General features: G+C 42.6%; 1 protein-coding gene across 1 annotated transcript in view; it reads left to right on the forward strand.

Annotated features, from left to right (window-relative positions):
- The first annotated feature begins 19,179 nt into the window (after positions 1-19,179).
- Positions 19,180-23,055, forward strand: part of wdr17 (WD repeat domain 17) — an 83,784-nt gene continuing 79,908 nt past the window's right edge. The window contains exon 1 of the mRNA XM_008111842.3: positions 19,180-19,335. The gene's annotated coding sequence lies outside the window, so the exon portion shown is untranslated. The remainder of the gene's footprint in view (positions 19,336-23,055) is intronic.

Raw genomic sequence — 23,055 nt, forward strand, 5'->3', positions numbered from 1 at the left:
TTGCTGATATTTTCATTTTCCAAAACACACAGAAACACTTAATAAGAAACAATGTTGATGCTGTAAATGTTAAGAGATCTGTGTCACAATTGCCTAACTTGTAACATCATTGACATTGCAAAAATAAGGCAAAGCATGCTTGATATTGTCTGCCCCATAAAAATATTGTATAGTTAATGGGAAGACTGTTCTGTGTTTCTTGTTGGAGATACCCAATTCTATTTTTTCCCCCAAAATTATTAAAGTTCATTAGGAAAAACCCAGGGCCATATTTTGACCATCACCTGCTCTAAAATAAAGTGTTCAATCTTCCCTGGTGCCACAGTTTTTTTCTTGTGGCACTTGTATACATTTGCAACTGTATTTAATGAGACTTATGTTTTTCAGTATTTGTAAGTTTACCCAGCAACCATAGTTCTCTAGTGGTATGATAACATGGATTATAACATCTTCTTTATATATAAAAATACAGCCTGCGTATGTTTGTGCATGCAGAATTCGAAAAGTAGCTGGTCGATCAACTTGAAATTTTGACACAACATGTATATGAGGGGACAATTACCAGAGTATTGCCCTGGAGACATTAAGAGGTAGAGCTGGAGAAGGGAGAAAGTAGGTAGGCAGTGGTCCCAGTGACGCCCGCACAATTCATACACAGTAGTATATGTGTATGACATGTATATGAGGGGACCATTGCCAGAGTATTGTTTTGGAGACATCAAGAGGTGTAGCTGGAAAAGGGAGACAGTAGGCAGGCAGCAGCCCCAATGACACCTGGGGAATACCAGGTTTATACACTAGTACTGTATATGCATATGACATGAGGGGACCATTGCCAAGGTATTGCCCTAGAGACATTAAGAGGTAGAGTGGGGAAAGGGAGAAAGTAGGCAGGCAGTATCCCTAATGACACCTGGTATATACACTAGTACAAGATAAAGCAAAACAATATAACACGTATATCACATCCTTTCAGGCTCGAACTCAAGAAGGTATATATAACTTTTTACCATTTTTATAATTTATTAAATTATAATTTATAATTTTCACAAAAGCCTTGCAAGGTAGAAAAGGTCGAGGATGAATGGCTTCCTCAAGGCCATTGAGTTTATTTCATGACTCAGTAGGAATAAGAACCTGAACCTCCAAAATCCCAGTCCAACATTTGTACTGCACTGAAACACAAACAAATGAGTAAAGATAAAACAAGATAGAATGTAATAGGAAGGGACTTCAGGACTTCTAGCCACTTAATTTACCAATCTGGCAAAATTTCAAAAGTTATGCTCCCCTCCAGAAGACAACAAGCCTTATAGTTGCCCAACTATATTTAAGATCTGTTACGGGACTTCAAATTACGTATGTAGCCCACATAGCTGAATTAAACACGTCCCTTCTTTTCCTACATCAAATATAAAATCATGATTTCCTGATAACTAATTACATCAATGTGTTAGTCATTGTAAAACAGGCTTATTAACTATTGCGTGAACTGTTCAAGGTTGTTAACTGTCTGCTGCTGAATCTTTAATGTCTACCTGATCTATGTAAATCAGCAGTCGAAGATTTTCACAGTGCAGAGATATATTTTTCATTCACTACATAATGGTAGTAAATTTACAAACAGTGCTTTTATTGCTCCAAGTATATCGAAGATTGACACCCGCTATCACCACCCACTATAAAGATAAATCATTCTCCAATATGCCTGGCTATAGATAGTGTCATGGAGATTTTATCAGATCATTTATGCTTGTCTTTTGTATACATGTTCCATCACTGACAAGTCTAAATAAATGTATTTCCCAACAGTACTGCTTTTGTGAAAAGAGATGCATACTGAAATATTTCTGAAAATGTCTATCAGCTTTGGAGGAAAGAGATCAAGTGACCTCTGGTGGACAAATGGTGTTGCTATCCAATGTTGCATGATAGTTTCCCAGAACAGAAACTAGATGTGTGAAAGAATTCAAAAGAGAGAGGGGGATCTGTAATAGAGAATGTGGGCGCCTAAGCTGGGGAAGCAACCCTCTGTGCTCCTGTGGAAAGCAATTGAGAGAGGTGGACTATGAGTGGCAGTATGGTAAAAAGAAGGAGAGGAGGGAAGGAGTCACTAGTGTGTTCATTTTTAGAAGGTATTGGTCAAACTTGAGTATCAAATCAGTGGGATTTATGTAGCCCAATACTACAAACAAATGCTTCCCACTGATTAAAATGCATCACTACAATAATACATTAATAAATGTAAAGAGTTTCCCCTGACATTAAGTCTAGTCGTGTCCGACTCTGGGGGTTGGTGCTCATCTCCATTTCTAGGCCGAAGAGCCAGCATTGTCCATAGACACCTCCAAGGTCATGACTTCATGGAGTGCTGTTATTTTCCTGCCGGAGCTGTACCTGTTGATCTACTCACATTTGCATGCTAGGTTAGCAGAAGCTGGGGCTGACAGCAGGACCTCACCCCGCTTCCCGGATTCGAACCGCTGACCTTTCTGTTAGCAAGTTCAGCAGCCCAGAGGTTTAATCTGCTGTGCCACTGGGGGCTCCATTGGTAAAGGTATATTTACAACAATAAGAAAGGAAGGGTGAAATCACTGGAATCTTCTGTCCTGTAGTGAATATAACTTTAAAAATGAAACATGTTTTTTCGGCTAATGGATGCAGCAGCTAAAAAAGCCAATGGGATTTTGGCCTGCATAAATAGGAGTATAGTGTCTAGATCCAGGGAAGTCATGCTACCCCTCTATTCCACCTTGGTCAGACCACAAATACTGCATCCAATTCTGGGCACCACAGCTGAAGGGAGATGTTGATAAGGTGGAAAGTGTCCAAAGAAGGGCGACTAAAACGATCAAGAGACTGGAGAACAAGCCTTATGAGGAGCAGCTGAAAGAGCTGGGCATGTTTAGCCTGCAGAAGAGAAGGCTGAGAGGAGACATGATAGCCATGTATAAATATGTGAGGGAAAGTTATAGGGAGGAAGGAGCAAGCTTGTTTACTGCTGCCCTAGAGACTAGGCAAAAATGATGGCAGGGACCTAACAGAAACTGAAGAGATCAAGAATAAGTGGCGAGAATATACAGAAGATCTGTATAGGAAGGATAATAATATAGAGGATAGCTTTGACGGTGTGGTGAGTGAATTAGAACCGGACATCCAGAGGAGTGAGGTTGAATGGGCCTTAAGAAGCATTGCTAATAACAAGGCAGCAGGAGACGATGGGATCCCAGCTGAGTTGTTTAAAATCTTGGAAGGTGATGCTGTCAAGGTGATGCATGCCATATGCCAGCAAATATGGAATACACAAGATTGGCCATCAGATTGGAAAAAATCAATTTATATCCCCATACCAAAAAAGGGAAACGTTAAAGAATGCTCAAACTTCCGTACAGTGGCACTTATTTCCCATGCCAGTAAGGTAATGCTCAAGATCCTGCAAGGCAGACTCCAGCAATATATGGAGCGAGAGTTGCCAGATGTCCAAGCTGGGTTCAGAAAAGGCAGAGGAACCAGAGACCAAATTGTCAATATCAGTTGGATAATGGATGAAGCCAGGAAGTTTCAGAAAAACATCTACTTCTGCTTTATTGAATATTCTAAAGCCTTCGACTGTGTGGACCATAATAAACTATGGCATGTTCTTGGTGGTATGGGGATACCAAGTCACCTTGTCTGTCTCCTGAGAAATCTGTATAAAGACCAAGTAGCCACAGTAAGAACAGACCACGGAACAACAGACTGGTTCAAGATTGGGAAAGGAGTACGGCAGGGCTGCATACTTTCACCCTACCTATTCAACTTGTATGCAGAACACATCATGCAAAATGTGGGGCTTGAGGAATCCAAGGCCGGAGTGAAAATTGCTGGAAGAAACATTAACAACCTTAGGTATGCAGATGATACCACTCTGATGGCCGAAAGTGAGGAAGAGCTGAAGAGCCTTATCACCAAGGTGAAAGAAGAAAGTGCAAAAGCTGGGTTGCAGTTAAACGACAAGAAAACCAAGATCATGGCAACTACACCTATTGATAACTGGCAAATAGAAGGAGAAAACGTGGAGGCAGTGACAGACTTTATACTTCTAGGCGCGAAGATCACTGCAGATGCAAACTGTAGCCAGGAAATCAGAAGACGTTTACTTCTTGGGGTGAGAGCAATGGCTAACCTTGACAAAATAGTGAAGAGCAGAGACATCACACTGGCAACGAAGGTCCGCATAGTCAAAGCAATGGTATTCCCCATAGTAACCTATGGGTGCGAGAGCTGGACCATAAGGAAGGCTGAGTGAAGGAAGATAGACGCTTTGGAACTCTGGTGCTGGAGGAAAATCCTGAGAGTGCTTTGGACCGCAAAAAGATCCAACCAGTCCATCATCCAGGAAATAATGCCCGGCTGCTCACTGGAGGGAAGGATATTAGAGGCAAAGCTGAAGTATTTTGGCCACATCATGAGGAGAAGGAAAGCTTGGAAAAGATCATGATGCTGGGGAAAATGGAAGGAAAAAGGAAGAGAGGCCGACCAAGGGCAAGATGGATGGATGGTATCCTTGAAGTGACTGGCTTGACCTTGAAGGAACTGGGGGCGGTGACGGCCGACAGGGAGCTCTGGCATGGACTGATCCATGAGGTCACGAAGAGTCGGAGACGACTAAACAACTGAGCAGCAGCAGAGACTAGGACGTGGAACAATGGCTTCAAACTACAGGAAAGGAGATTCCACCTGAACATTAAGAATAACTTCTTCACTGTATTAGGAATATATTCATAACTTGTTAGGATTATGATACAATATGGTTACATATGGGTGCAGAGTAACAAAAATACCGAAGTCTAGGGATTTATGTGAGCAGAGGTGAGAAAAAAAGCAAAATAGCCAGCCTCCCTTTCCCTTTAAAGAGTCATGTGCATAAAATAAGCATCAGAGACATCAAAAGTAAAATAGTAACAATATGTTTACTCACAATCTTGTATGATGATGGTCATACAGGTAAAAACATCTTAGTTCCAAAAGAATACAGTTCAGGATACTACATATCTCTTAACAAGAAATAACATCGGCATGGCAGGATCAAGAAGCAGGAAGAGGTGAAGAACAGAAAGAGAGAGAACAAAAGAAAGTCTCTCCTTTTATGCCCCAGATTCTAAAGGCCTATGTAACTTCCTGTATGTCTCCAGGAAGAATACTCCCATTTTCCACATCACATGCAAAACCCCTAAAATGGTGCCATCAACTCTGGAATGCAGCTTTGGCTTCAGGTTACTAGGCAACAAACAAAAACTAACTAACTACATAAACCATCCCACATTGAAAATGCATGCATGATTGCTAGATAACCCAACAGTGAGAGCAGTTCAGCAGTGGAACTCTCTGCCTTGGAGTGTGGTGGAGGCTCCTTCTTTAGAGGCTTTTATGCAGAGGCTGGATGGCCATCTGACGGGGGTCCTTTCAATGCGATTTCCTGCTTCTTGGCAGGAGGTTGGACTGGATGGCCTATGAGGGCTCTTTCAACTCTATAATTCTATGATTCTATGTGCATGTATCCTTCCTAATCCTAGTTTTTCCTTCCTCTCAACCTCCATCCCAGTCCCCCCCTTGTTTCTATATACTGTCCTTTTCCAACACATTGTTTGAGCTAGCTGTCTTCTCAAACTGCTTCCATAGTCTTTCCATGATTTCTCCTTCTCCCACTCATTTTTTATAAGCCTTATGGTTGGCCATCTGGACCACTTGTGTATGTCAGCCAACCCCTATTATCACTAGAAAATCATTTCATACATTTTAATATAGGTAGCAATCTAAAGTTGTGGATCCATGGATGGTAAGAGCTTGACATGCAGAGATTTCTTATACTACAATAGATGCCACGAAGCATGGGGTGAGCTAGCATACGATGACCATGTCAATGTTGATGATATTTTGGTTTTGATTGTTACTAGAATTGTAGAAACATTGACTTTGTATGCTCTCTTCCCCTCTCTCCTGTTTATCTCTTCTCAATTTGTGTATTTAACTATTGTATTAAGAGTGATTTTATACAATACAATAACAATGGAAAGTGTCTAAGAGTAGATTTAAATCGATACTCAAAAGCCATCATAACTCTTTCACCACTTCAAAATGCCCCTGGAGCAATACATCTTTTTATGTTCGGGTTTATCCTGCACAATGACAAAAATTCTATAAAACTGAAATAAAGCAGCTCCTTCCCACTTGTGTATTGTTAGTGGTGTAGTAATAATAAGCTACTCCTATGTAACCTAAGGCTTCCAAATTGATAAATTGTTAGGGAAATTATAGTTTTCCTCTCTGAATATTAGATAAGAAAGTACTTGAGTGTAGAGTTGTATACCTGGATACTGTGGATATAGTGGTGGGCACAGCAATATGTAACATTTATGCAAGTATCAACATGATTTGAAATATATTGTTGGTTATCGTGAGCCTGTACTGCCAGACAAATAACAATCTTGCAACAGCTGAAAGCAGGGAACACTTAAAATATGTCCCTTTGCTGGCTGTTTTTGAGACTTAGTTTTCTGAGACTTTTTGGGTCAAAAACTGGAAATGAAATAATCTTTTTTGGCAAAAAAATGGAAATTATTATATTATTATTTCCCCAGTTTTATCTCAAAAATTGACACAAGGTTGGGTTGCTGTGAGTTTTCCGGGGTGTATGGTCACATTCCAGAAGCATTCTCTCCTGATGTTTCGCCCACATCTATGGCAGGCATCCTCAGAGGTTGTAAGGTCTGTTGGAAACTAGGCAAGTGGGGTTTATATATCTGTGGAATGTCCACGGTGGGAGAAAGAACTTTTGTCTGTTTGAGGCAAGTGTGAATGTTGCAATTGCCCACCATGGCCTTGCAGCTTCAAAGCCTGGCTACTTTCTGCTTGGGGTAATCCTTTGTTGGGACATATTAGCTGGCCCTGATTGTTCCTGTCTGAAATTCCCCAGTTTTCTGAGTGTTGTTCTTTATTTACTGTCCTGATTTTAGAGGTTTTTAATACTGGTAGCCAGATTTTGTTCATTTTCATGGTTTTCTCCTTTCTGTTGAAATTGTCCACATGCTTGTGGATTTCAATAGCTGATATAAAAGTGTGGACCAGAATCCATTTCATGAGCTGTGTGAAGTGTTATCCTTAGCATATGTGAGTTAGTGGATATATGTGTATAAACACATCACTGCTAAGCTATCCTTGCCTGGTTCCTCCAAAAGTTGTGGCCTTCAGCTCACATTGGTAATTGGCTGGCTAGGTAATTCTGGTGCAAGTTATTGTTCAAAACATCCAGAGAATGAAGTGGCTGGCTATATGCCAGGAGGAAAAAGAATAATATAATGTTGGTCTGTCTCAAAAGTAATGAGAATGATTTCTTTTTTGCATTGAGTAGAAGGGCCAGGAAAGTAAAGTGGGTGTTGAAGCAGATGTAGAGGAACCCAGATATCCAGTTAGACCTTCCGCAGTTGAGTCTGCACATTTGTAGCAGTCAGTACGTTACCAAAGTGCGTAGTAATGTTACCCTTAGGCATGGAAAGCAGCCTCAAAATTGTAGAACAAGTAAAAAGCTGACACAGGTGTTTCTTAGACCAAGAGAAAAAAGTTTATTAAGGTGTATAGAGATGCAAAAAACAAATGGCTCGTACACATGCATGTGGGTGCTTTGTCTGGTTGCACAAAGGAGGGACAAATTGCATCTTTTTAGAACAATGGTTTTATAGTTTACCTTATCTCTACCACCTAGCTTAATTCCATGACCTTTTCTGGCTAATGAGATGCTTGTCTGGTTAAGAGAGTATGAGTTTGCTTGGTCTCATCATTTCCTCTGCCACAAGGGCATTATCTTATAGCAATATCTAATTCCAAAGGCATACAGCCAGGGTGGTAGAGGCTATCTCCTGACTGCCCATCCTTTCTATATCTCAAATCCATTATAGATCTTTGTTCTCAGTAGTTTTCGTGTCTTGTCACGGGCAAAAATGCAGAGGAGTCTGGGACAATCCTTCAACTTCAAGAACCATGTGGCTCCTTTGAAAGTTTTTCTGACTGCTTTCCTCACCTACTGTGCAGCCCTGAATGGCTCCATGTGATTTATTTTTATTCCCCTAGCTCAAACTCCACCTCAAAGGACATAATTTTGGGGACATAATTGAAAACATCCTGGTGTCTATGACATAGGACCTCATCAGATACAGGGTCCTTCCCATTTCTACACACTTTAAAAAGAGTTTAAAGACGAGTCTCACGGAGCTGATCATATGATGTGAAACTATTTCCGGTGTTCCCTGTGGAACTCTGCCTTAAAAATATGTTTAAAATGTGTAGAAATTGAGGTTTTAGGAGTCGGATAGCAATTGTCTTCAGATCTCTCAATTCGTGCAGAAATGGGTAAAGGCACTTATTTACACATGGGATGGAAACTATCAGATTCCCCCATTTTATATCGTTGTAGTGACGTTAAAGAGTGAGTGTTCCTGTGGGTGGTCTCGAAATGAGACCCAGTGTTATTTTTCTTGCCAGTAATCTTCTTGCATGAAACTTTGACAGTAATTTTTAAAAATAATCTATCTGTTGTATCTCAGGGCAGGAACACCTCTCACTATAAACACCATGCCAGTATAGTAAAATCAGCAAGCAGTTTACTGAAGGATATATGTGAACAAAGCAATAAAATAAAAAAGAACAGTTCAGTCCAAAAACAGTATTTTCCACAGGTAACCAATAGTCCATGAACTTCAAGGTACAAAGGTAAAAACAAGCATGCAAAATCCAAAAGAACATGAAGATGAAGATCCAATATACACAACAGGAACCAGGCAAAACCTGAAACACGAAACTAGAAATCCACTTGGAAGCAAGACTGTCATGAAGGTTCAATATTGCTGAGACTGAGCTAAAATCATTTCCCCGTTTCATTAAAAACCAGATAATGATTTCTTATTCCTCTTTTCCTGCAGATGGGCTAACCTTCAGTGAGAATTTTCCCTTAGTTTACAAAAGTATTGTCTTCTATCTTCAATCTAACTTCTGTACCTGACAAATCATCCTCAGAAGGCAGTTTCTCAGAGGAAGATTGCAGTGGGGCTCTCTCAAGAATTTGACCCTGAGCATCTACAAGAGAAGCACTCCGTTCCTCGGGCCTCTCAGCAAGGCCTGGACTTGACTCAGGCCCAGTAAAACCCTCATCTCCATTGACATCAGACACAACCACAGACTGAACTACAACATTATCCTTCAGGATAATCCATTCATCCAATGCTTTTGGGGTGGAAAGATCGGCCGCTTACAAGAAACGTTGCCCAGGGGATGCCCGACTGAATTCACTCAATCTTCGGGGAGGCTCTTTCCGTGTCCCCCAAAAACTATCTACAGCCTTAGCTAATGCTAAGAAAGACCGTTGGATAGAGCTGCTTGAGAACCTGGACATGTCCAAGAGTAGCCGAAAAGCCTGGCAATTGCTGAGACGCCTGGATAGCGACCCTCTGGTCAACCCTGGACATGCGAACGTGACACCAGACCAGATAGCTCACCAGCTAATTCAGAATGGGAAAACCAACTGCAGCAGAATAAAGATGAAAATCAACAGGGTGCCAGAACTTGAAACCCACAAGTTGTCTTCTCCTCTAAACCTGAAAGAACTCAGAGAAGCCATCAAGCGATGTAAGACTGGTAAAGCACCTGGCCTAGATGACCTGATGATGGAGCAAATCAAACACTTGGGGGCCAAAGCTGATAACTGGCTTTTGAAATTCTACAATCAATGCCTGGCACACAAACAGATTCCCAGAGCATGGAAGAAAACTAAGATAATTGCCATCTTAAAACCTGGTAAAGATGCCTCCAATGCCAGGAACTATCGACCAATCTCCCTCTTATGTCATCTATATAAAGTCTATGAGAGGATGCTATTAAATCGACTAGGACCTGTTATCGAACCCAAGCTTATTGCACAACAAGCAGGTTTCAGACCAGGGAAAAACTGTACAGGTCAAATTCTTCATCTGACTGAACATATCGAGGAAGGCTACGAGAAAGGCTGCATCACGGGAACAGTTTTTGTGGACCTTACGGCAGCCTATGACACGGTGCAATATAGAAAAATGCTGCATAAAGTCTACCATATCACCCGGGACTTTGACTTTACAAAAACTGTCCAGACCCTCTTAGAAAACCGCAGCTTCTATGTGGAGTTTCAGGGCCAGAAAAGCAGATGGAGGAGGCAAAAGAATGGTTTACCCCAAGGCAGCACTCTTGCACCGACCTTATTTAACATCTTCACGAACGATCAGCCACTACCACCACTCACAAAGAGCTTTATATATGCTGATGACCTTGGCCTTACAACACAAGCAAAAGATTTTGAAACAGTTGAAAAGCAACTCACCAATGCCTTGAAAGATCTCTCCAGCTACTACAAAGAGAACCACCTGAAGCCTAACCCTGCCAAGACACAAGTGTGTGCTTTCCACCTACGTAACCGCGAAGCCAACAGGAAACTGAAAGTTACTTGGGAAGGCCAAGAGCTCGAACACTGTTTCCATCCTAAATACCTTGGTATCACCTTAGACCGAACACTAACATATAGGAAACACTGCATGAACACCAAGCACAAAGTAGCTGCACGCAATAACATCCTGTGGAAACTGACTGGCAGCGCATGGGGAGCAGACCCACAAGTAATAAGAACATCAGCCCTGGCCTTGTCTTTCTCAACTGCAGAGTATGCCTGTCCTGTTTGGCACAAGTCTGCCCATGCAAAGCAGGTGGACATAGCACTGAATGAAACATGCAGAATCATCACAGGATGCCTTAAACCTACACCTGTTGATAAACTCTACAAGTTAGCTGGCATTGCCCCTCCTGACGTGCGACGGGAAGTTGCTGCTAACGGTGAGAGAAAAAAGGTTGAATATTGTGAAAGCCACCCACTGCATGGCTATCACCCTCCTCCCACCAGACTCAAATCAAGGAAGGGCTTCATGAGAACCACCACTCCTCTTGATGTTCCTCCAGCAGCAGCAAGGGTGTCTCTCTGGGCAGCTAAACCTGGCAATTCTAACTGGATGGCCCCCCACACGGGTCTTCCTCCAGGGGCAAACCAAGAATGGGCAACTTGGAAGTCCCTGAACAGACTCAGAAGTGGAGTGGGCAGATCAAAAGACAACTTGGCAAGGTGGCACTACCTGGAGGAATCCTCCACCTTGTGTGACTGTGGAGCTGAACAAACAACTCAGCATATGTATGCTTGCCCACAATGCCCTGCCTCATGTACGGAGGAGGAGTTGTTTAAAGCTACAGACAATGCGGTAGTTTTGGTCCAAAACTATTTAGCTGCTTGTGATTTCTTTTCTTTTCTATTTTATTTCCATTATTTGAAATGTATTTGCTGTACCAATGCTTTTGACACGAAATAAATAAATCCTTCAGGAACTGCACAATTTCAAAATATTACCTCTTTGCTGTAGCTGTTTTCCCTGATTTTTAGACCTAGATTTCAGACTTCCACATTTGCAAAGCTTCCCTTTTAAAACAAAACAAAAGAAAGAATGCAGAACGGGCAGGGACTACACTCACCTGTATGATAATTCAGAACGCAGAGGATTACAGAAGAAACAAACAAGAGTACATCACCTGTGATTTGGTGAATATATTATCAGTTTTCCTTATAAACGGAAGGGAACGAAGTGCTATGGTAAGAAGATGACCCTCCCCCAAATGGGATGAGTTATGTCGAGGTGGGATAGGTGCGTGATTTTTTTCCAGTCACGCCCTCCCTGGATAATATGCTGCACATTGGACTGAATGCTTCAGAGAAAGCCAAAATAAACCCATACAGAATGGTGCTTATCAGCTGTCAGCAGAATGTAACTGCACCGTCTAACCTTGTGCTGCTTACTGTTTAGAAAAACTCTTTTGACTCTGTTTTCGTTAAACCTCATAGGAGGCTTTCAATCTTGACATGTTGCTCTGTATACAAAATATATACACACAGATCAGGATCCTCTGATCCCCTGTCAGCCAATGGCATATACAGCAATATACTCATGACATAGGCACACAGATTCACAAGCAACAGATAGTGGCAACAGACGTACAGCAAGAGATTTTGCATTGCAAAAGATAAAGAACACACATTTCTTGCCTTCTTTTATACCCCTGCTTGCTCGTCATCAGCCAGGGAGAAAAGTGAATGATGCAACCCTCAAATGTTTTATCGATGTCTATTTTAGGATTGATTGATTTTATTGTGGTATTGTTTTATGTACTGATGATTTAAATTATGTTTTCCTTTGATATTGATGTATCTGTATTTATTGCACCGTATGTATTGTTACATTATGAATGCTTGTAAGCCGCCAGAGTCCCTTTTGGGAGATGGTGGCAGGATAGAAATAAATTTATTATTATTTTAATGTCATATGTCATGACAGCTGAGTGAATTAAGATCAGTAATGAGGGAGATGTCATATCAAGTAGGCTCCCTTTCTTTTTGCACAGCAACATCTCCAAAGGACTGGGGATAAAAGTTAGTGCTTACTGCCATATTTGGAATCGCAAATTTATGTGAAGCAGTAAAAAAAAAACCCAGTGAACTGTAGGACGTACCTGGAATTTGAGCAGAGACATCTGTTAGCAACTTGCGAGAAGGCAGGGATTTCTGGGATTGTGTATTCTTTTTTGTGTTTGTTCAACAGCTGAGCCATTCACATGTTTGTTTGTTTTTTGGCACACACTTGGATACAAAATAAGATGTGCAATGGGAAAAATGACAGAAAACTAGAAACGTTACACATGGGGTTAGGGCACTGGAAAAAGAAAATGCAAAACAAAACGTTTCTGAACGATGGCAGCAAAATCATAAATGAATTAGTGCTGTATGGTAAATACGTACAGGTTGCTATCCCTTATCCAAAATGCTTGGGACAGAAAGGGTTTGGGATTTTTTGGGGGTTGGGGTGGAATTGGGAGATACACACACACACACACACACACACACACACGTTTAGATTTGGGTCCCATTCCCAAGATTTTTTATATATACTGGGGGGGGGGGAGTATTTAGTCAGATACCAATTGTACAAGTTCTCCCACTTAAAAAGATGAGAGAGGCCTGTAATTGACATCATAGGTAGACCTCAATTATGAGAGACATGAGAAAACACATCCAGAAAATCACATTGTCTGATTTTTCACGAATTTATTTGCAAATTATGGTGGAAAATAAGTATTTAGTCACCTACAAACAAGCAAGATTTCTGGGTCTCACAGACTTGTAACTTCTTCTTCAAGAGGCTCCTCTGTCCTCCACTCATTACCTGTAGTAATGGCACCTATTTGAACTTGTTCTAAGTATAAAAGACACCTGTCCACAATCTCAAGCAGTCACACTCCAAACTTCACGATGGTGAAGACCAAAGACCTGTCGAAGGACACCAGAAACAAAATTGTTGCCCTGCACCAGACTGGGAAGACTGATTCTGCAATACCAAGCAGCTTTGTGTAAAGAAATCAACTGTGGGAGCAATAATTAGAAAATGGAAGAGATACAAGACCACTGATAATCTCCCTCAATCTGGGGCTTCATGCAAGATCTCACCCCGTGGGGTCAAAATGATCACAAGAACAGTGAGCAAAAATCCCAGAACCACACGGGGGAACCTAGTGAATGACGTGCAGAGAGCTGGGACCAACGTAACAAAGGCTACCTTCGGTAAGACATTACGCCCCCAGGGACTCAGATCCTGCAATGCCAGACGTGTCCCCCTGCTTAAGCCACTACATGTCCGGGCCCGACTGAAGTTTGAGTTGAAAGTCCGTGTTGCCCAGCGACAGCCCCAAAACATCACTGCTCTTGAGGACATCTGCATGGAGGAATGGGCCAACGAACCAGCAACAGTGTGTGCCAACCTTGGGAGGACTTACAAAAGAAGTTTGCCAATAAAGGATACATAACTAAGTACTGAGATGAACTTTTGTTACAGACCAAATACCTATTTTCCACCATAATTTGCAAATAAATTCGTGAAAAATCAGACAATGTGATTTTCTGGATGTGTTTGCTCATGTTGTCTCTCATAGTTGAGGTCTACCTATGATGTCAATTACAGGCCTCTCTCATCTTTTTAAGTGGGAGAACTTGTACAATTGGTTTCTGACTAAATACTTTTTCCCCTCACTGTATATATACAATCTTGGGAATGGGACCCAAGTCTAAACATGAAATTCATAAATACATCTTATAACCATAGCCTGAATGTAATTCTATATACACTATTTGAAATAATGTTGGCCATTACATAAATTCTGTGTCCACTGAACCATCAGAAAGCAAAGACACTGCAGCCCAGCTTTTATACTTTCTTCTTTCACCTTGGTTAGAAGGCTCCTCAGCTTCTCCTCACTTTCAGCCATCAAATATTATATGTATATGTATATACAATATATGATATTATTAGCATAGCACAATATGTTTTATACACTAATATATTGTACTATACCACAATATTATTAGTAATATCACATGTAATATATAATATACTAGCTGTGCCCGGCCACGCGTTGCTGTGGCGTTGTCTGGTGGTGTTGGTGAGAACTTGTTGAGGTAGTGGTGGTATTGAATGTCTGTTGTATGGGTGTCTTTATGTTTAGTATGCATTTGGTTATTTGTGTACTGTGAAAGTGGTGAGGGTAGAGGGGGTCTATGTCCCTGTGTAGTATTGTATAAGGAGCCCCGGTGGCGAAGTGCGTTAAAGCACTGAGCTGGAGACCAAAAGGTCCCTGGTTCAAACCCCGGGAGCGGCGTGAGCGGCCGCTGATAGCTCCAGCTCCTGCCAACCTAACAGTTCAAAAACATGCAAATGTGAGTAGATTAATAGGTACCGCTCCGGCAGGAAAGTAAGGGCGCTCCATGCAGTCATGCCGGCCACATGACCTTAGAGGTGTCTACGGACAACGCCGGCTCTTTGGCTTAGAAATGGAGATGAGCACCAGGCCCCAGAGTCAGACATGACTGGACTTAACGTCAGGGGGAAACCTTTACCTTTACCTTTACCTTTACCTTTAGTATTGTATAGTATTTATACGTTGTCCATGTGTTGTGAAAGCTTGGGTTGTGTCCAGCTGCATAGTAGAAAGGGTTGGGCTGGATGGCCCCTAGGAGTCTCTCCAAACTCTTGGATTCTATGCTTCTATTATTATTATTATTATTATTATTATTATTATTATTATCATCTTCTTCATCATCATTATTATGTAGAGGCTGGATGGCCATCTGTCAGGAGCGCTTGGATTGTGTCCTCCTGCATGGTAGAAGGAAGTTGATCTGGATGACCCTTAGGGGTCACTCCAAACCTTAGGATTGTATGATGTTGTTATTATTAGTAGTAGTAGTAGTACAGTAGAGTCTCACTTATCCAACGTAAACAGGCTGGCAGAATGTTGGATAAGCGAATATGTTGGATAATAAGGAGAGATTAAGGAAAAGCCTATTAAACATTAAATTAGGTTATAATTTTACAAATTAAGCACCAAAACATGTTATACAACAAATTTGACAGAAAAAGTAGTTCAATACACAGTAATGCTATGTAGTAATTACTGTATTTACGAATTCAGCATCAAAATATCATGATGTATTGAAAACATTGACTACAAAATGCGTTGGATAATCCAGAATGTTGGATAAGCGAGTGTTGGATAAGTGAGACACTACTGTATTAGTATTGAGAGGCTGGGTGGCCATCTGTTGGGAGTGCTTGGATTGTGTCCTCCATGGCAGAGTTGAGTTGGAGTGGATGGCCTTTAGGGGTGTCTCCTAACTGTCTGATGCTATGATTCAATGTGTGTTATTATTGTGCAGATATTGGATGGCCATCTGTCAGGAGTGGTTGGATTGTGTCCTCCTGCATGATATAAGGAAGTTGAACTGGATGATCCTTAGGGGTATCTGCTAACCTTAGGATTGCACAATATTCTTATTCTTATTATTATTGAGAGGCTGGGTGGCCATCTGTTGGGCGTGCTTGGATTGTGTCCTCCATGGCAGAATTGGGTTGTTCTGGATTACCACAGTAATTATTTCATATTACAGTAGAATCTCACTTATCCAACATTTGCTTATCCAGAGTTCTGGATTATCCAACGCAGTCTGCCTTTTAGTAGTCAATGTTTTGTAGTCAGTGTTTTAAATTCATTGTGATATTTTGGTGCTAAATTTGTAAATACAGTAATTACAACATAGCATTACTGAGTATTGAACTACATTTTCTGTCAGATTTGTTGTATAACATGATATTTGGTGCTTAATTTGTATAATCATTACCTAATTTGATGTTTAATAGGCTTTTTCTGAATCTCTTCTTATTATCCAACATATTCACTTATCCAACGTTCTGCCGGCCTGTTTATGTTGGATAAGTGAGACTCTACTGTATATTTATAATCTTATATTATCTGCTTAGAACTGGATTATATGAGGCCCCTTCTACACAGCTGTATAAAATGCACACTGAAGTGGATTATCTGGCAGTGTGGACTCAAGATAATCCTGTTCAAAGCAGATAATATAAGATTATAAATGGGTAATATTGCTGTGTGGAAGGGCCTTGAGTCTACACTGCCATTTAATCCAGTTCAAATCAGATAATCTATGGAAAATGCCTAAGTGAGGCCTAACTGTGCCTGTCCCGTGAGCTGAGTAGGTTGCTAGGAAACCAAGTGGGCGGAGCTTAGCACTCTAACTGGCAGCAATTGGATAAAAACAATTATTCCTCTCTCTCTAATTAGGACTTTATTTTTCTTTTCTTTTTGTTGTATCAACCTTGAGGCGTGGATGATGGGTTGTGTTGTCAAATTTCGAGGTTGGGGGGCCTGTACTTTTGTTGTTTTGTCCACTGCCCTGATGCCATTACTCTTTTATATATATAGATAATTATTATATTGTACTATATTATTATACCACAATATATATAATGCACTACCAGTATATTGTACTATTAGTATGATATCATATATTGTTCTATATCATAAATAGTATATACAATATATTACAACAGTATATAGGTAAAGTTTTTCCTCTGACATTAAGTCTAATCGTGTCCAACTCTGGTGGGTTGGTGTTTATCTCCATTTCTAAGCCAAAGAGCTGGCGTTGTCCATAGACACCTCCAAGGTCATGAGGCCGGCATGACTGCATGGAGTGCTGTTGCCTTCTCGCCGGAGCTGTATCTATTGATCTATTCACATTTGCATGCTTTCGAACTGATAGGTTGGCAGAAGCTGGGGCTAACAGTGGGAGCTCATCCTGCTCCCTAGATTTGAACCGCTGACCTTTTGGACGGCAAGTTCAGCAGCTCAGCGGTTTAACCCGCTGCGCCACCGGGTTAAACTGCTGAGCTGCAATTAATATACAATTATTATATTATTATATCTTATTCAATTGTACTATATAATACACTAGTATTATATAATATATATATATATTACATATAATATGTAATATATTGTACTATATCAGAAGTTGTAGAATATTATTACATTACAAAGTAACTTACATTACTCCTAGAGGTTGACTATTAATTAAAGTTGCTGGGGAGAACCAAGGTACATCTACACCAGGGGTCCCCAAACTTTTTAAACAGGGGGCCAGTTCACGATCCTTCGGACCGTTGGAGGGCCAGACTATAGTTGGCCACCGAGCAATAAAAATAAATAATAATAATAATAACAACAACAATAATAAAAAAGAGGGTTGGAAGAGACCCTTTGGGCCATTGAGTCCAATCCCCCTCTGCCTTTGTGCACCAAAAGCATAAACAAAGCACCCCTGACAGATGGCCATCCAGAATCAATGTTAATAATAATAATAATAATAATAATAATAATAATAATAATAATACTAATAAAGAGGGTTAGAAGAGACTCCTTGAGCCATTGAGTCCAATCCCCTTCTGCCTTTGTGCACCAAAAGCACAAGCAAAGCATCCCTGACAGATGGCCACCCAGCCTCAATGTTAATAATAATAATAATAATAATAATGGTTGTAAGAGAAGAAGAGACCCCTTGGGTCATTTAGCCCAACCCCCTTCTGCCCTTGTGCCATGGGGGCCGGATAAATGGCTTTGATGGGCCGCATCCGGCCCCTGGGCCATAGTTTGGGGACCCCTGCTCTATACTGTAATATTATATGTAACATATAACATATAATTAATATTATTATATGGTATTATTATTAGTATTATATTGTATAACATTATAATATTATTATCAATATTATATGTATATACAGTATATTATATTATTAAAACTGATATAAAAATATCATATTATAAAACTGAGGGCGGGGGCCAGGTAAATGACCTTGGAGGGCCGCATCCGGCCCCCGGGCCTTAGTTTGGGGACCCCTGATCTACACTGTAGTATTAACACAGTTTGATACCACTTTAGCTGCCCCTGCCAGGATGCTGTAGAAAACGGGGAGTCACAAGTTTGATGAGGCCCCAGCACTATTTGGCAGAGAAAGCACCTTAGCATTAGGTAAAGGTAATAAAGGTTTTCCCCTGACGTTAAGTCCAGTCATGTCTGACTCTGGGAGTTCATCTCCATTTCTAAGCCGAAGAGCCAGCGTTGTCCGTAGACACCTCCAAGGTCATGTGGCCAGCATGACTGCATGGAGCGCCGTTACCTTCCCGCCGGAGCGGTACCTATTGATCTACTCACATTGGCATGTTTTCGAACTGCTAGGTTGGCAGAAGCTGGAGCTAACAAGGGGCGCTCACTCCGCTTCCGGGATTTGAACCTGCGACCTTTCGGTCTGCAAGTTCAGCAGCTCAGTGCTTTAACACACTTCGCCCCCTGGGCTCCTTAGCATTAAGTCAATTCAAATAGTGTCACGCTATATTATAGTTCTACAGCCCTAGTGGGTTTCGAACCCTGATCTCCCGAGCCACAGTGCAGCGCTCTAAACACTAGACCACGCTGTGCTACGACTACAGATTTTGTGGAAACGGCTTTTTTCCTGTGAGTTTCTAGCCCTCTGTCTCTCCCTCCTTCTCGTCTCCCGTTGCCGTGGAGATTCATCCTGCCTCGGTTCCGCCAATCCGCGGCAGTTTTGTCGGTGACGTCACCGGCTCGGGAAGGCCTCCCCCCTCGAGGGGGGCTCGTGCGGAGCCGCCCCCAGCCAGAGAGGGGTGGAAGCGGAGGCGGGCCCGGTGGTTGCCGTGGAGACGGGGTGAACTCTCGGCTCTGGCGCTTCAGTCAGTCAGTCAGTCAGTCAGTCAGTCAGCCCTGCCAAGACTCCAAGGAGGGCCGCTACCTCTACAGCGCCTCGCTACGGGCAGGTAGGGAGCCAAGGGGGGAAATACGCCTGGGGGGCTCAGTGCTATGGGTAGACTGATGGGCCTTCAAGGCAACTCTATGCAGAGAGAGCCTGTCAGTGAGATTTGTAGATGATCCAGAGGGGGCTTGCCATTGCATCCCTCTGAGGTTGAGAGTGTATGATTTGCTTAAGATAGTAAACCATACACTGAGAGCTGAGTAAGCACCCATCCTATAGTCAAATAATCATCCAACATTGAATAAAGTAAATAATAACCAGACTCAAACTCAGAACCTAAATCGGGATGTATGGCCATGTTCCTGAAGCATTCTCTCCTGACGTTTTGCCCACATCTATGGCAGGCATCCTCAATGGTGTGAGGTCTTTTGGAAACTAGGCAGCTGTAGAAAGTCCAGGTTGGGAGAAAGAACTCTTTGTCTATTGAAGGCAAGTGTGAATGTTGCAATTGATTAGCATTTAATTATTAGCATTTAATGGTCTTGCAGATTCAAAGCCTGGCTGCTTCCTGCCTGAGGTAATCCTTTGATGGGAGGTGTTAGCTGACCCTGATTGTTTCATGTGGGGAATTCCCATTTTCAGTGTTGTTCTTTATTTACTGTCCTGATTTTTTTCCACAGTTATTTTTTATTTATTTATAAGTGTTTGCTGTATACAGTGCAATACTTCCCAGCTATTAGTGTTGCATAATCATTTCTCAGATAATATATTTTCTTTAAGGGATCGCAATCTTCTATTTAAATTGTATATATAAAGCTATCATAGGCTCCAAACTAATATCCGTTTCTTCCTTGCCTACAGTCTTATAGGTTCCCCTATATACATTTTTAGATTAATTTTACAGTGAGATGTTGGATCATTGGTTGACATTATCCTGATTTTAAAAGTGGACTGAGTATCTCTTATTATTTCCTTGACACCAGAAGTGTTTGGGATTTCATATATTTTTTGGAATAAAATGTATTTGCATATCCCTAAACTGGTTTGTACACTACGGTTTCAAACTTTTAACCTTCTAGGCTATGTTTATTGCTTATTTTATTTTGATCCAATATGTTTTATGTTAAATTTCAATAGTTATGTTTTACTATTATTTCTTTTGTTGCACGTTTGTATTGTTCTGGTTTTTGTTGTATGTTTTATGCTGCTTTTGTTTGTATTATTGTTATCTTGTAAGTCGCCCCGAGTCCCTTTGAAGAGATGGAGCAGGATACAAATAAAGTTGTTGTTGCTGTTGTTGTTGTTGTTATATACATAATCTTGGAAACGTCATCCAAATCTAACACGAAATCTATTTATGTTTCATATTCATCTTATAAACATGGTCTGAAGATGACTCCAAATGATATTTTAAATGATGTTGTGTATTGAATAAAATTCGTGCATATTGAACCATCAGAAAGCAAAGGCATCACTGTCTCAAACCCTCCCCTTCCCACAAAAATGTGGAAAATTTTGGGGGGGAGGGGTTTGAATGCTCAACTTGTACCAAGTGCTATAGCAATGGTTCCAAACCTTTTTTTGACCAGGGATCACTCTCCAACATTAGTACCAAAAAGGTTACAAATCAGTTTTTGGTCAACTTTAGATTCAGTTTGCTTATTTGGGGTGTTGATTCAGAAAACTGCATTGGATAGACCTCATCAACTCTATTATCTGATTCAGAACATATGACATCCATTAGTCGCCCTCTGCTTGCCTACAGAAAACCATTTTAATCATCTAAAGGGGTCTATCAATGCAATTTTCTGAATCAGCACCCCAAATTATTTATTTATTTATTTATTTACATCATTTATATATTGCCTTCCTCCCCTAGGGGACCCAAAGCGGTTTACAACATTCTGAACATACAAACAATGAACATAGTGTTAAAAATGGTCAAATCATGGCATTTAAAACATCCCAAGTAAAAAACTGATTAAAACATCTCAATTAAAAGTTAAAATCACACAATCCGAAAGCGTCGATCCAAGGCCAGTCCAAAGTCAGTTCTTCTCTGCATGTATGGTTCAATATCTCTTATTTCTGTTGAGTAAAGGCTTGGTCCCACGACTAGGTTTTTAGTTTCTTCCTAAAGACCATGAGGGACAGCGCAGATCTGGTGTCACTTGGGAGGGAGTTCCACAGCCTGGGGACCACCGCTGAGAAGGCCCTGTCTATCTTCCCCACCAATCGTGCCTGTGAAGGAGGCAGGATCGAGAGCAGGGTCTCCTAAGATGATCTTAGATTCGTAGGGGGAGATAGGTTCAGACAGATAAATTGGGCCCGAACTGTTTAAAGCTGTCTAAGCCAAGGCCAGCACTTTGAATTGTGCCTGGAAGCAGACTGGCAGCCAATAGAGCTGGTGTAACAGAGGAGTTGTACGTTCCCTGTACCCTGCTCCAGTTAGCAATCTGGCAGCCATATGTTGGACTAGTTGAAGCTTCTGAGCAATCTTCAGAGGCAACCTCAGGATTAGGCCTAAAAACGAAGACACCAAGAAAAAAATTGGTTGGGCTGTTATTATCCATAGTAGTAATGGTGGGACCACAGACCATATTTTAGTTCTTGCGGACCACTGGTGGCCTTCTAGACAGATCCTATATCTCAGGATCTGATTCCAGGTTTTCTACTTTAAACTGAGTCCCCAATACCAGATAAAATCTGGGATAAACAGAAAACCTGGGATCAGATCCTGGGATATATGGCCAGGGCCGGTCGGAGAAAAATTTAAATATTAAGCGGGGGCGCTGAAAAGCGCCCCCCGCCGGCCCCGCCTCCTGCGCCCTGGCCCCGCCTCCCAACCAGCGTGCCCTGGCCCCGCCTCCCGCGCTGCGTGGGAGGCGGGGCCAGGGCACGCTGGGTGGAAGGCGGGGCCAGGGTTGGCCCCGCCTCCCATGCTATTCGCCCTGGCCCCGCCTCCCACGCAGCGTGGGAGGCGCGGCCAGGGTTGGAAAGAGGGAGGCTTCGCCGCCCGGGGAGGGGAGGGGGGATCGCCTCCTCCCCTCCCCGGGCGGCGAAAGAACCAGGCTTCGCCGCCCGGGGAGGGGAGGGGGGATCGCCTCCTCCCCTCCCCGGGCGGCGAAAGAACCAGGCTTCGCCGCCCGGGGAGGGGAGGGGGGATCGCCTCCTCCCCTCCCCGGGCGGCGAAAGAACCAGGCTTCGCCGCCCGGGGAGGGAAGGAGGGATCGCCTCCTCCCCTCCCCGGGCGGCGAAAGAACCAGGCTTCGCCGCCCGGGGAGGGGAGGGGGGATCGCCTCCTCCCCTCCCCGGGCGGCGAAAGAACCAGGCTTCGCCGCCCGGGGAGGGGAGGGGGGATCGCCTCCTCCCCTCCCCGGGCGGCGAAAGAACCAGGCTTCGCTGCCCGGGGAGGGAAGGAGGCGATCCCTCCTCCCCTCCCCGGGCGGCGAAAGAGGGAGCCACAAGGCCAGGGCGCACTGGTCGGGCGGCGGGGCACCGTCAGAGCGGTGCCCCGCCTCCCTCCCAGCCTGACGGCGCCCCCCGGGACCTGCGCCCGAGGCGGCGGCGTCAATGGCCTTTATGGTGGGGCCGGCCCTGTATATGGCCTGTCTAGAAGGGACCTTAGAGGAGGGAAATCCTGTGAAATTCATGGGGTTGTCATAAAATCGTCGGGCAATCTGAAGGCATGGCAACACAGCAAACTCCATTCTTTATCCTTAGCCAGAGTGTCCTCCTTGACTGGGTAAATATTTACACTGGCATTGAGGCCTCTTCCACACAG

Source organism: Anolis carolinensis, chromosome 5, assembly GCF_035594765.1.
Source record: "Anolis carolinensis isolate JA03-04 chromosome 5, rAnoCar3.1.pri, whole genome shotgun sequence".
Taxonomy (NCBI): domain Eukaryota; kingdom Metazoa; phylum Chordata; class Lepidosauria; order Squamata; family Dactyloidae; genus Anolis; species Anolis carolinensis.